This window comes from Balearica regulorum, chromosome 4 (genome assembly GCF_011004875.1).
Source record: "Balearica regulorum gibbericeps isolate bBalReg1 chromosome 4, bBalReg1.pri, whole genome shotgun sequence".
In the NCBI taxonomy this organism is placed as follows: domain Eukaryota; kingdom Metazoa; phylum Chordata; class Aves; order Gruiformes; family Gruidae; genus Balearica; species Balearica regulorum.
In genome coordinates this window covers 77,673,529-77,689,803 of record NC_046187.1, presented here as the reverse complement: position 1 = coordinate 77,689,803, position 16,275 = coordinate 77,673,529, and positions in this window count along the sequence as shown.

Below are 16,275 nucleotides of genomic sequence, written 5' to 3'. Positions count from 1 at the left end.
TGCAGTTCTACATTTGCCAGCTCAATATGCTTATGCTCCCCAAACCACTCCTTGTTTAACATTATTATTGTCTTCCATGGGACTACCTGAACGAGTAAAAATTGCTCACATGAGCAAGTTCCATGTCCCAGATGGTATTCAGCCACACCTGTAGCTTTCAATTTATTCTTGGGGCAGTATTGCTGGACTTCACTATTTGCATTGCATGTTTCCAAAGGGCAAAAAGAGTGGGGCTGTGATTTGGCAGTTCTGAATTCTCTAACCATTTCTGCCCCAGTCTTCTTCTATAGCTTGAGGAAAGATTTGCTCCTCTGTTTCTGCCTTTATACAACAGTGACACTAGTATTGATGTAGAGCAGTTCCGTGGTAAAAATACGTCTATAAAATATTTCCCAGTCTTAGGATAGCAGAGACTAGATCAAGTCTAAGTCACTAATTATAGATAAGCTAGAAGCAAAGATTAATTCCATGTAAGTTGGTTTTTATTGAAATTCACTCTGTCCGTTGGGTGCATGAGGGGAGAAGAAAAGCAAGAGAATTTCCATCCAGAATGTGCAAAAAAAGTGGGGTTTTCTTCCCAAAAAATATTGAGGGCATCTACCTTTATTCATCAAGATTTACTGCCATAGTTAGAAGTAACGCACAAACTTTAAAACACACTTATTGTTCACAAATTGGCTGAGTGTATGGCATATCATGCCAACATTTACGCTCTTTTACTGCAGCGCTTTAAGGCCAGGACCTGGCTATATTTCAGAGGAGTAAAAAAAGGCTTGTAATTTCATCACTCTCCAAGTAATACGGTAGTACTGCAATACTCATAGGGGGGATATTGACTCAGTACTTACTGGTATTCAGCCCTAAATCACTACCTGTATGACTGATGAGGGAACAATACCTGTGGGCTATATTGCAAAGAAATGGCATGCCTGACTGCACATCACTAAACGTATGAATTCATTGCATAGAGTCTAGAGATTTTACCACTAATTCAGAAAGACAACAATCTATAGAAGGAGTTCAGGCTTGAAGGTGAGCAGTTGCCTGGTCAATTTGTAAAATCACAAATAGGTGAAGAGAATAAAACTTTTGTTTTCAGGGTATTTTGTTTGGATTTGGATTTTTTTTTTTTACTTGCTTTATATACCAGCAAATCTGTTCTGATCACATTCTGTCTATGAATCCGTTCTTCCCTGCAAACACTCTATCTGACTGCTTGCAGATTTTTGTGAAGAATTCATCTAGGAAAAAATGTCAAATGAATGTGACTTTGCAGCTAAAGCTGTGTGAAAGTCAGCAGGTTTTGTTCAATGGGATGTGTGCGTACGCTGTATTTTGGTTTTGGATTGCATGGGTTCATCCCTTCTGAGCTACAGGTTCAGACAAGTCACCAAAACCCACTCCAAATCCCCCCATTTATTCTGGCTTCATGCTGAAACCACAGTAAACACTCGGCTCTTGTATTTGAAAATAAAAAGGTATGACTCACCCCTACTTTCTTCCAGCTTTATGCCATTTCTAACTCCACTGATTTCAGCATTAGCCTGATTTCAGAGGAGTTAAACTGACATAAACTTAAAATGATACAACATTGAATCAGTTCCCTGAGGCTTAAAAGATGTATCACAATGATATCTGTTCACTGACCTTTGTGAAATGAATATGGAGATTTCAGTTCAGCTCCTATTTGCAGCACATAGTCAGCACTGAAGCCACTGTCATTAATACATCTCCTCTCTGCAGTGCAAGAGCTCTGCAGAAATATAGTCCTCTACTCCGTTAGGACAAGCGTAAGAGACAGTGTGATATATCTTAGGAGGAGAGGGCATCTCTGGGGTCATCAAATGCTGCATTCTGCATGCATACCACACCAAAAAAAAAAATCTCTTCTATGCATTGAAAACTTTTCTCTTAAAGACATGGGAATTTTTGTTCCTTCTCCTTGCTTGATAATAATCTGCTTCACCTATCAGATTGGACAGTGAAAAAGCTTCTGCCAGCACCTCAGTGAATGGCTTTAGTTTGGTCTTTTTACCTTTCAGCTCCCTGATACGAAATAATAAAATATTCAGGCTTTAAATAAAGAAACAGTCTTTCACAAATTGCAGGATAACCCTGCCACTAGAACTGTCCATGCATTGGGAAAGACGCAAGCATCTAAGGATTAAGGTGATTTTGCCTCTTCAATAGCTTACTTTTAAAAAATTTATTCCCCTCTTACCCATGGGACCTGATAGTGACCTTTGTTTATCCTCTCCAAGCAGTTTTGTGACCTGGGCATGCCCCTCTTATCTTTCCCTACATTAATCACTGTGATCTGCAGTCAGAGAATACCTAGACATGTAAACTCCCTAATTACAACCATACACTGATCACTTTAAAAACAAGTTATTTCCATATAATTTTGTTGGATGAATAGCAATTTTAAAGAAGTAGTAAACAAATTGCAAATTCCTTCTCAAACAACGTTTCAGGCAATTGAGGTATCTGTGCCAACACAAAGCATCGCAACGTATAAAACTCAGATGTAGTTTGTACTTTCTATGAAACATCTACCTGATGTCTGGGAAAATTGGTGGAAATCAAATTGGGTTTTGTTTTGTTTTGTTTTTTCTTATGCAAAACCTGATGAAAACATGTTTTAGCTGAAATTTTTCCAAACCTTTCTAAAGATTACCCGCTTTGAAAAACACTTTGAAGTTTACTGATGAAAAGCACACTAGGTAGTAGCTGAATATTATTATAAACACATCAGACAGGAGATCTGAAAAACTTTTATTATTATTATTTCCTGACTTATTCTTAAGGTGAAGAAGACCACAGATTTCTGTTTTCATTTATCCTCTATTGCTTGAAAATGTCAAATCACTGTTAATAGTGAGAATGTGCAGTTTAATAGTTTTCTTACCTATGTATTTATCTTGGCAGACCACAGAGAACCTTGATTATATTCACTGTCTCTAGCCCATGAAAATTGTCACATTTTTTTCCTTGATTTACACACAAGGCTTTAATCATAAACCATCTTAAAAAGAAAATGTGTGAGGCTGTCTGCCAGAGCTTTCAGAAAGAGCTTGTCATAACTCAACAGCCATTCCAAAAGTAATTTCCAAAAACTTAATTTTGTTGGCCTTAAAGATGTTTGTACTTTAAAACTTAACTATTAGTTCCACATCCATGTTTGAGGATGGGGGGGAATATAGGATATGCTTTCTGTAATAAACTACTTCTTCAGGAAAAAAAATGAAAAAAAGAAAAATAAAAAGAAACTTTCAATATTTCTTTCATATGCAAATTCTAATGCAAAAGTACCTAACTGCAATTTACTTGGGCGGTAAACTATGGGATGTTATGCCTGAAATTCTGTTCTATCAGGAGAATGAGTGTGAATGGGATTATCTACTGAAAATAAGATTATGGACATATTTAGATAGTAAGAGTTGTATCTACAAAATTAGTATCCAACTTGAAAGGTATGAAAAAGATTAATTCATCCATGGCTGTTTTGAAGAATCCATAATATACAATCTTAATGCCAGTAAAGCATATTTCAGCTTTGTAGGTTTATTACAAAATAAGTTGTCTCTTTAGAAGGGGGCAAGGAGCTGAGTTTTCAGAAAACTTTTATTTAAGAACCCATATTTCCTCAGTGTTCCAAATTTTATTCACAAGTATGTTGTCACTTATGCTTCCATTATCTTCTGACCTTTCTCTGACTGACTTTTTGTCCAAAATAGCTGCAGACATACCCCGGACTCAGTCTTATCTGAGCTCTCCTTGAAATGAATTCGAGGTATCAGGCTATCGGCGAAGAAACTTCCCTTGTATTCTTAGTTTTGCCATTAAGTCCTCAGAGATATGTTTTGCAAAGGGGGGATTTTTGCGCTTGCACAGCTCATGAAAATCCTACTGATATTACAGTTTCTTTGATATTAATAAAAAATAATGTGTAAGCTATGTATTGTGCCTTTGCAGTAGCTAATGAGTTTTTAGTCTTCAATAGAACAATTAATTGATAGAATGATCTCTACTTTCATGTTGTAAATAAATACTGAGATGAAATAAGCCACTATTTTAGGAACTGGTTGCTAGAATTATGCCACTTGGTAATTCAAAAGGGATTGAAATCTTCCGTTTCTTCGCATAAGAAGTGTTAGGAGTAATTAAATATTGAGCAAGTAGAAGATGGAAAGGAGTATATGCAGTTACAAAACTTGAATTTATTGAAGTAAATTCTTTATTCATGACCATTGCATAAAGTCATGAGACAACATAAACAAGTGGGATAGGACCTATTCAAATTGCCCAAATGAACCAGATGTCCTAAGAGCTGGACAACACTTGCTCACAAAATTTAATATAAGGCCTGGACCGTAAAACATGAGATTTAACTTTTAGTGTCACAGAATAATTTATGTTGGAAAGAATTCTTCATCTGTCTACCTAGACATGGCTTCCAGGAGTTTTTATTCCAAAAGGATTTTCTCTTTTATAGATGTCTAGCATTCTTTGCTGACAGATAGTGAATCAACAAAATATCTTTCAGAATTTAAAATTTAGATTTCTAAAGACTGAGATTTGTACCTACAAGCTTTTGAAGACTTTCTCTACTGAAAGGTGAGGACCTGAGAGAATATATCTAATTTATCCTGACTCATGGATTATGCAAAGCTCTTTGAAGTCAAACTCCCGTTCACTTGCACCATAAATTAATATTGTTCAACCATGGTGTCAATGTATATACATGTATATATATATAACATTACCTCAACCTGGATAAATGGCATAATTTCAGTGTGGATGATTTGGTTTCAGTGTCCAAGTTCAGTTCCAGAGATTAGGTAGGATTTAAAAATATCTAGAAAGAAATTTGACAATTCTATTGGACGTTTTTCACACACCCACCTCTGCTTACCTATCATACACACTTACAATGGGTGCATGTCCTCGGATCGCCTCTCTCCAGTGATTTTCCACAGGCAGCTCTCAGTATTACCTTAGACTAAACTCTTGACATTTGGGCAAAATGAAGTCTCGGTTTTACAGAAATTGCCAGTAATTTTATCTTTTTGAAGAGTGTTTTAATATAATCTCATTTGGAAATCACAAAGAACATTAATTAGTCATTCAACATTTTATAGATAGGCTGTTAACTGAGCTTTAGAAAACCAAAATTCTTGTTCTGCCACAGATTTGTTGTGTGACACTAGAAAATGCAATTAATTTCTGTTATCAACAGGAATAAAGCCTCTACATCACTCTTGGATGCACTGTATCTTTTTAGAATATATGAATGGAATTGTGTTCAAAGTTTAATACAGAGGATTTTGATAGTCATCACAGCCTTAAAGCATTACTGTGATGGTGCGAATTGACTCTGCATTCCAGTTTACTCTTTGGGGTTGTGTCACAAGCTGTTTCAGCTGTATCTCTGTTCTTTCCCTCTGACCTCTTTGAGATCTTAGAATCATAGAGTCACAGAACAGCTTGGGTGGGAAAGGACCTCTAAAGGCCATCTAGACCAACCCCCTGCAGTGAGCCGGAACATCTTCAACCAGCCCAGGTTGCTCAGAGCCCCGTCCAACCTCACCTTGAATGTTTCCAGGGATGGGACATCTACCACCTCTCTGGGCAACCTGCTCCAGTGTTTCACCATCCTCATCATAAAAAATTTCTTCTTCTTCTAGTCTGAATCTCCCCTCTTTCAGTTTAAAACCATAACCCCATGTCCTATGGCTACAGGCCCTTCTAAAACATTTGTCACCACCTTTCTTATAAACCCACTTTGAGTATTGACAGGCTGCAATAAGGTCTCCTCAGAGCCTTCTCTTCTCCAGGCTGAACAACCTGAATTCTCTCAGTCTTTCCTCATAGGAGAGGTTTTTCCATCCCTCTGACCATTTTTGTGGCTAATATTTGGAGATATCCATCTCCAGATTAAAGTTTTACTTTTTGTCATTTTTCTTGGAGTAAATCCCACCCTCTTCCCCTCCAAACCAAGGATGTTAAACTACAAACTTCTCCAAATTACAGTAAATTACCTTTTTTTGATCTGCTAGTTTTAATTTAGGGGGAACCTAACAGAAGATTCTGCTACCTAGGGAACAACCAACTCTAACAAGGGACTTGGGTAATGACATGTTCAAAACAAAATATTTCAGAGAGGACATATTCAGAAGGAAATTCATATAGAAGAAGCACCTCTCTCTGCTGGCCATGTGGAACTTATGTCACCCATCCAGTGCACTGAAATGTAAGTTGTCACAATGCTTGTCCTATCTTTGATTAAGGTTTTACTCAGCCTCAGGTCAGGACTGGCATTTGAAATAGTTACAAAACCTTTGTCTTCATAGTCCTTTTGAAGCAGGCTAGACTATTTTGTTTTCTCCTCAGTGCTTTTAGATACCACATTTTTTTCTACATCAGATGAGCCACAAGTACAGTCACTAACCGGATCATAGAAAAACATATCCCATTTCAAATGTCGATACCATAATCTCTGAAGACAGCAGTATTTCATAGCCTTCGTCATATGAATCCTAAGTCTTTGCAGATTTCTTACACTTCCAGTTACTGCTGTTCTAATTAATAATCCTTCCTTTAAAAAAAAAAAACAAAATCCATTCAGCATAAGTGGGCTAAGTGCTATTTATCTAAAAGCCTCTGGCAGCTGAAGTCTGGATTAATCTTCTAACCCAAATCAAATCATGTCAACTCAGATCAGCTTCCTTGTATAATCTGATTTTTGAGGGAAAGTCAGCTTCTCTCTCTTTATGTGACCTAGGACAGCAATATGAAGAAGGAAACTTGGCATCTCTGTGTGAGTCAGATACTCAGATGGTGGAAATCAGCACAAATTTTTTCCTTTTGCTAGAACTTTATCATTTTAAATCACCTGAAGATATGGCTTGAAGTCTATAATACATTTCATGGATCATAAATTTGGAAAGTAATAAGTCCAAAAAATTATCTTCCTGTTCTATTGCTTTCTCTTGTGGTAAAGTTTGTGTGTGTCTATTCAAAAATCTTAGTTACCCTGCATAATTTTAGGAATGGCAACATAAATTCTCATACTTGTTCTCCATATGTATATTATTATATTTAGCTATCCTGTTAGCTTCTATGCTGCTTTACAGCATTTATTTCACAAACTTTATGCATAAGAAAACCTATGCAAATCTCCATTTAAAAAATGAAAAGTCAGTAAGAGGTCTGTGGAAATTACAGTAAACAGCAACTGTTCCTGCAGATAGATATTGACTTTACAGCGTGATTAAATTACATCCATCTCTCCTCTCTCTTTCGGTTCTGCTTTTGAACTAGACTTCAGTCACTTTAGTTTAAATTCCCATTTCCAAAGTAATGCTTTTTAGCAGTGACAATTGCTGATGATAATTTTATACTCTAAGGAGGTTAATGTATTAATTTTTTGCTTAAGTGAGTTGCCAAGTATGGTACATCCAGTGGCAATTTACGTTCTGATTCTAGTTTGGCTTCTGTGGTATAAAAGTCTGTTCTTAACCTTAATAATCTTGTTATTCGGAACACAGAGTTGCTGATCCAACCTATATTCTGGCCTGCAGACTCAAGGTCAGTGATATTGGAATATCATTAAAGTAAATTGCAGCCACACACACACACACACAAAAAAAAAAAAAAAAAAAAAAAAAAAGTACATGACAAAACACAAGTCTCAGTAAAATATCCAAGTCTCTCCAAAATACTCAAAAATCCCAAATGCAAGATTGGAGAGTGGGAGAATCACCGATAGGGGAGAATTTTGGCTCGAGCACCTATTTATGTACTGGGAGTTTTCTTTTCCTCTTTTTTTTTTTTTTTTTTTTTTTTTGTAATTCTGAAGGACAGTGTTAATTCTAAGTCAGTAATAAACTAGCCATAAGTTGCTTCACTACTGGCATTAATTTCATGTTATATGATATGGCCTTTCTGGCAGGGAGCTAAATTGGCTTTTTCATTATAAGTGTATTTTTTTCTCTCTCTTTTTTTTTTTTTAATGTATTCAGCATCTTTGACAAGGAGAGATAGTCCCGTCTGTAGATTACTACCTGCATACTATGTCAAATTCACCACTTTGCAACGAGATTCCTGTGAGCAGAACAGCTTAATCATAAAAAAAAAGAGTTATTTAAGGTAGAATCCATAAAGGAAATTAAAGTGTCAAGTCTGACTCTTGCATTCAAGACATAAACCCCAAACCGAGATATCCACACCTCCCTCTGACAGTCCTCCCTCTGCTTCCTAAACTGAAGATCTGCAGGCAACGTGACTCGTGATGCAGAGGTTCCCCAGAGGTCTACGATTTCCTCTGGAGTATTTGCAAAACCATCTTATTCTTGATAAAACTGATCTTTTGCATCTGTCAGATGCCTAATCCCTCTCAGAATCACAAACGGAGATTTGTTATGCCTGTCATTAGTGCCAGGAGTGACGGGAACGAAAACTCATACAGGATGTGGATTTATTGATTTTTGACTGCCATAACCCCTACCACCTTCAGGTTTCTTCCAATCATCAGTAAATGAGCTATTCCTATGTGTCAGGAGGTAAATATCTTTAAATTTCCTTTAATTAACTACTTTGACTTTGTGCAGAATAATTGAAGTTTCTTTAAGTTATCAAGCAAACAGTATTAGCATGACAGTGTAGCCTAAAGGTTGAGGTATGGAGCTTGGAAAGGAAGATTAAGGGATGCACTGTGTTCCAGTGTCCTCTAAATTATTTTATCTAATATATATTGGAAGGATTACTACAAAATAGACTTTTCAAATCTTTTGGTGTGATTAACATGACACTTTAGGACTAATATTCTGACTGGAAAGAATCTATTGACTGAGATATTATCTATATTTTCTTGAACAAATGATCCTGAACAAGTCTTTCGAATACCAGTTATGCAAATAAGACTTAAAATTTCAAGAACAGAGAGATGTCTGTTCATTTTTGCAGAGACATGAGCCTTTGGAGCTTAAGTTACTTGACATCAAAATTAAAGAATAGGTAGGAGTAACACTGTCCTTCAACACTTTCCTCTGTCCTCTACAGTGCTAAAGTGTCTTTTAAACTCATGCATAACTTTTCTCTTTATATACATGTTTGTATATGTATATAAAGATCTTTCATGTTAGAGATCCCAGATAATAGAGCATAGCATCAAATACTTTAGATTATTCTACTGTGAGGCAGGTGAGCTGGCAAAGCTGGAAATTACACTAACATGAGCCACTGAAATCCCAGTGTAAGCATCTAAGCTCTTCTGTTCTGGCTCACTCGTCCTCTGGGAAATTTTAGTTGGAGCTGTGAATCTATGAAAATAATGTCTCCACCTCAGAGAACAGTCTGTACATACTCAGTTTAGCCATTAGTTTCCCTGGAAACTTAGCAGAGACACCAGAGCAAAGTGCTTTTGCTAGGAAGTAGTGCTCAGGAGCTGAAATCCTGCTGTCTGCACAGTGCTTACCATCTGTAGGTTAGTACTAGGTTTCCTTTGGAAGCTCCATCTGCTTTTACTGCTTTCAGTGACTCATAACTACACAATACTCCATATTTTTAACATTAAGGTTTCCAGCTGGAGAGCATTGACTGAAGGAAAAAAAAAAAAAAAAGAAAAAAAGTGGTGGCATACATGGGTAAAATATACATTAGTGATTTATAAAAACAACCATGGGAAAGAACTGATGAGCTACTTGGGGAAGAAGAGCAACCACTACTTTGCTCAAGGACTTCTGATCTGCCTTTATTCCCAATTTGTCTACCTGCTTGCCATATTCTTGAATCTCACTCTCTTTCTGAAGCAATTGATACTTCTTTCCCCTTTCCTGAAGGGCTTCTGGCGTTTCACTTTACATTTCTTCTACTGTGTTGCTTTATACAATAGTTTATAGTGTTACTTCCAGTGCACCTCATACAATGAACTTTTATCATAATTTCTGTTGCTCCTTTTCTAGGCTTTGATTTGTTAATCTATCCAGATTTCATTTTGATCTTACTTACATACAATCAGTTATTGATATCAAGAAAATTCCTGTGTAACACTGAGATCATGGCAAGAAGAGTAGTAAAGCTGATCCGAAATGAAGGTACTCTTCTTCCAATTTTAACTTTAAAAATTACCTCCAGACATACATGGGAATCAGAACCAAAGACATGTAACCCATAGGTCCACAAGAAATCCCGGGAATGGTAGCTTGGATTTTTTTCTTGTACACCTGTAAAAAGGGGAATAGTTCCCCCTGAAAATCTAGAGTGAAAGTATCTGCATTTACTAATAACAACAGAAATGAAAATAATAATTTTAAAAAACACAAGAAAAACAGGTAACATTAATTGCTTAACCTTATCCAGGTTTCTACCACAGCTATGGTTATTTCCATTTTATTTACAGGGAGAAGCAATTGGATCCCCTCTTATTAGTCTTTGTAATTACTCGCCTCTTCAAACCTGGTGGAGTATCTGATGAAGCGGCACATATTCTATACAAATGTGAAGTGACCAGCGTGAAGAGGTCTGTCTGGAACCTGATGAGAAATGTAATCCCTGAAAAGCCCCCCAATCTATATAAATTAATGCAATTAAGGCTCATCGAACACTCCTCTGGACCCACTGTCAAAGCAGATAAACAACCATCCAGCAGTGTGTGAATATGTAATCAGACAGAGTCTGGAATTCACTGAGAGATGTGGTTATGCTTTGGACACAATGTCAAAATTACTATTTTGCTTTAGACTCTTCTGTTTCTTATACCTCTGCCTCCAGCTCAATTATTTATCCATCACACATTTAGAAGAACACAAGATAAACAGCAAAAAACTAGCACATAGAAGCTAGCACAGCTCTCCACAATGGGAATTTAAATACCGAAATAAAATAAACTGTATTTAAAAGCTGGTAGGAAATATAATTGTGATTCAGTTGGACAGATATTATCAACTTAATGGAATATTAATAGGATATTCCATTTATATCTCCTGTTCTGTCCCAAAGTCTCCTGAGATATTTTCCAATGAGTTTTTAATGATAATACAAAATGCAGCTACTTATGGGATAAACATCCATCAGAAACTAGTAACAAACCCATCATTTAAAAGTTGGGTAAGAAGAATTTACCACCTAATTCCATAAACTGGAATATAGCAAGAACACCAGACATGTTTCTAAACCCTCCCCATGTAATTGTTCAAAATTCACACACTATGGTAAAAGCACAAATCCTAAGGTTATATAATTTTCTATTTCATCTTGTCTTCCCATTGTTGCTCTTTTTCTCGTTTTGACTTAAACACAGAGCAAAAAGTCACATAGTCTATGGCCATATACTATAATAGAGAAGTCTTCCACTCTCTTCTGCTCACATTTTACTTTTCTGGTATGCTTTCTTTCACTAATCGACCAGTTTTCCTGAGGTCTGCGAGGAAACATAGTAGAAAAACATGAAGTGATAGCACAGAAAAGTGGATTTTTTCAGGGGGTTTTTGGCATATTAAAAAGGATAAAGCATTTCTTTCTCTTTTGCATCCCTTTGAACATCCTTTTAGCTTACATTATTAACAAGCCTTGTTGCTTCTTATTTGGAAATATCAGAGAAAGCTTAAATTTCTTAGGGTTAAAGTGACAGGCTCAACAGCTGTTGAATGTAGGACATAAATTTAAACTAGTTTTTGCTTTTTTAAGACATGCAGATATGACCCTACTGGATGTAATACATTACATTATATTTTTGTATTTAGCTGGTAAACACAATGTGTCTTCTAAGCACGTAAGCTTTTTGTCATAACTTTCAGTAAAAATATTTCTATGTCATGTTGGTCTAAATCAGATAACAATCAGTTAGCTTTTCATTTGAAATGTCAGGACTTCATATTACTTTCCTTCTACCCATTCCACTTTTTAAAAATCTTCAAAGAGTTTTAAACTACATAAAGGAAGCCCATAAAATGAGGAGAAAAACAGCTTTATTGGGTTTTTTGCAATAGCAATAAATGAGATTTTTTACCAGCTTTAGTGTGATTTACTAAAAGTGCCAAAACTTTTTCTTTTTTCTCTTGGACTAACTAGAACAGGATACAGAACCTCTTTCAAAGCTATCAGATGGCAGATAACAGAATCACAGAATGGTTTGGGTCAGCAGGGACCATTTAAGATCATCTAGTCTAATCTCCCTGCCATGGGCAGGAATATCTTTTACTAGATCAGGTTCCTCAAAGCCCTGTCCAACCTGATTTTTCATCGACCAGTATCCCCAAGTCCTTCTCTGCAGGGTTGCTCTCGATCCGGTCATCCCCTCCAGTCTGTATTGATATCGGGGATTGCGCCGACCCATGTGCAGGACCTTGCACGTGGCCTTGTTGAACTTCATGCGGTTCGCACGGGCCCACCTCTCCAGCCTGTCAAGGTCCCTCTGGATGGCATCCCTTCCCTCCAGAGTGTCGACCACTCCACACAGCTTGGTGTTGTCGGCAAACTTGCTGAGGGTGCACTCGATCCCACTGCCTGTGTCATTAATAAAGATCTTGAACAGTATCAGCCCCAATACGGACCCCTGAGGGACACCACTTGTTCCTGGTCTCCACTGGGACATTACTGATACCCCTTTGGACACTGATCTCCATTTGGACAGATATAATGATCTACATTGATGTTACCATAAAAATCAATAAATATTAGAGTCTGCTTGTGAAATGAAGCTCATGGTATGCTCAGAAGAGATGACTGTGGAGAAGGAGTAGTTCCATCTACACGGGCAGCAGGGTGCATGCATTTGAAATCAATTGCAAGAGGAACAGGGTGGTAAAAAAAGTATGTGCTTATTAATTATAAGAAGCATGAGAGCAAGGAAAGAAATTAGAGTAAAGAAACTGGTTACATTCTTTTAGATATCTGCAAGTAGTGAGTGCCACAGTGCTTTGGAAGAAGAGGTTGAAAAACATATGCAGACGTAAAACTTACAAAAAATACAATTTCCCTCAGCCCCCCTGTGCCTGCCTTTAGCCTTAAAAACATCAAGTGATGTTTTAGTCCTGGAGAAGGCTATTGGATTGACAGTCCTGGAGAATAAAGTCCTTGTTTAGTCTGTAAGGTTGCTAGAAAATAAGAAGTCACATCAACAAAAGCGGTTCAATTTATTCTGTGAAGGTCTTCTCAAAGAATTAGGAGCTAGTATCAACTAGATGACATATCAGTTAGTTCTGCCAACAAGGAGTACAAGATAATTCTGGTGTGATAGTTTTCTTGTGTAAAACCTTCTGCATTAAAATCTGTGGACTCTATGGTTTATCTTATACACAGCACAAGTTTCCTCAGGTCTTCAGGTTATTGTTTTCTGTCTGAGTATTTTTAATAAAGTTCTGCACATTTCTGAATGACATGTTATTTCACAGTAAAATCAAGATGCTAAAACAAACTATTAGATGTGTTTAAATTTTCTCTCAGACTCAGTTTCTTCTCCCTTCCCACTCACTAAACTAAAATATTTTGCAAATTAGCAATTTCCGATTAATAAATCTGTGCTCACAAAACTTTGCCCCCACACTGCTGCTAGACCTATGATTGTCTACCATTTATGTAAAAATGATGTACTGTCTTTTCATCTTAAAACTAGAAGTGACCTACTTTCTTAGCAAGGGACATACTTGATGCTTAAAAAAAAAAAACCTCGAGAGCTGAGCCAAGGAGGCCACGGTGCAGAAGATAACATTGCCTTTTTCCTGATACAGAAGGCAGGTGAGAGGGTGGGATCACTATCATGTGATAGTTTTGCCACTATTGTGGTACAACAAAACATTTCTGTGGCTTTTTTCTTTTTTTTTCATTTTTTAATTGTGTCTTCATATTTTTTTTTAGTTATTGAACCAGCGTCAGTTTACCGAACCGCATCCTCTGCTCTGTGGTGCAGCCCTAAAATGCTGCTGGAAGTGTCATCTTCTGCATGAGGTGTAAAACCAGGGTAGTAATGGTAGTGATCTACAAGATCTATGTGGGATCTAGTTCCTTGGGGTGAAAGGTAAATATCCAGTTCATTTCAATAATTCCATACTATTAATGTGCAAGTAGTCAGACCCCTGTCCTTATATTGACATACTGTGACTGCTGAAGGCCACCAAAAAGCACACAAAAGGCTCTCAGCCTCCTCAACAAGTTGCATTTTGATTCATTGCATTATATGTAGATAAGTTCCCCTGTAATTCAGTGTGATGTAATAGAATACAAACACAGAGAGGTTTCACAGATGAAAACCCGAAAAGCTTTATAAAAGCACAGCCAATGCTATCAAAGCCCAATTTCACTGAGAAATTCTCACTACTTTCTTCCCAAAGCAGCGATTCTGTCAGATATCAAAGCATACAGTTGACTGTGCTTTATATAAAATAAAGTAAGAATGTGGGGTTTCTTGGTGTTTAGTTTTTTACATTTTCAAGGTACATCTGGCTTAAAAAATCAACGAAATCTACTCAAAGACAGACCTTTTCACTCCAGGTTTCCCAAAAGATTCTCTGATATTATTTATGGGAAGTTGGTGCAAAAAGAGTAAAGTTTTACAAAGTTATGAGTAAGTATCAGAAGATGCCCTTACTTAAATAATAATAATAATAATAATAATAATAATAATAGTGGTGGTGGTGTTTGTTGTTATTAATTTATTGAGATAAATCATAGATGCTTCAGCTATCCATCTGTTCCATAGAATTTAGAAACATGCAAAAGAAGGCCAAAATGAATCCAAAATGCTTACAGTTGAAGCAGCAGAAAAAAATTGCCTCAAATTTTGGAGCTGGCATTGTTTATTCTACAATAAATACCTATGTCCACTTTAGCAAATGACTGTAAGATGTCACTGAAGACAGGTCTTCATGAGGTGATGTTCTAGTTTGCTGTTTCATGCTTTATTTTGACAAATCTGTCTGTTTTCTATTTTAAAGGACACTGTGAGCTGTATAATCTGAAGAGTGAAGTCCCTTTGCCTTTTATACAACACTGTACCTTAAAAATTTAATTTCCATTGAGAATGTATTATTTGCAGAACACTGAATAGCAAGAGATAATTAGCTGACGATGTTTCAACTCTCTCAGAGCTGAAGATACTGAATTGTGAAAATTAGGAATTACAATTAAATCTGATCCAGATGTTGGAGTGTCTGATGTTACCTTTTAATTAAAACATTTATTACAAAGCTAGCAAAGGGCTACGATGACATATCATCTTAAAGCATGTGTCTGTAGCGACTTCAGCCTTTGTGGCTATGTGCCAGATAATTTTAAAGGGGGACACACATGAATAACGTATGCTGTAAAACAGAGTTCTTTTCATAACAGATGCCGTTTCTCAGCGTTATCACTTGACTGCCGAGAATTAGTACAATAATAACAAAAATCATCCAGTCCTGCAGAAAAGTTAATTTTCATATTCTGATTTCCTACTTCGAGGGTAAATTACCATATTTAAAGCCAAACTAACTCCTTTTTAGGCGAGTAGAGTGGAAAAACAAAGTCATGTATGATAAGGAATAGGATATGTAAGAGGCCAGTTACAAAGAAAGGGGTTAAGTGGTGTTTGCCCAGATGTTTTGTGGTTTTGTACGTACCATTACTAGGGGTTTCCCTGTTGGGGACGCCAACAATAAAGGAAGCAAAAGAACATCTAAGTAAGGACTTGTATACAACATTAACAACTTTCCTACAGAAAAAAAAAAAAAATCATACATATTTCTCTGAATGAGAGCAGATCAGCACTCAGAGATACGAGGAAAGGAAGCATTGTTAATTCTTTCCTCTGGCCCCTGAAAAATTGTTTCCTAAGTGCATTCCTGACCATTCTCAGAAAAAAATCTTTTAATGTACTATTCTGTGCCTCTCCATGACTTCTCCTGGCAGACTGCAGTATCCCTGTCACTGTAGTTCCTACAGTTAATGCAGCACTCAGGTCTGAGTGGCATGCAATGAAGCCTGGCTCTTAGCAGTTCTGTTTGGCTCAAATAATTCAATTTGTATTTAATCTGTGGCAGAGACCCATTGAGTGCTTTAATTCCACTTTCGGTGACGTTCCTGCAGGAATCTGAGAAGGTGACAGTAGTGACCACCAGACAGTAAGAAGACACAGTTATCAAAACTAACCAGTGTGTTTGCTGGACACATTTTTTTCAGTGAATAACTTCAGAAAACTTTAATCAAGAAATTAAATTTTTCAGAAGGTTTGGTATTTTTTGAATTAGACACTTATAAGCTTTTTAATTTGTGCTCCCCAAAATCATGAGTCATTTGAAA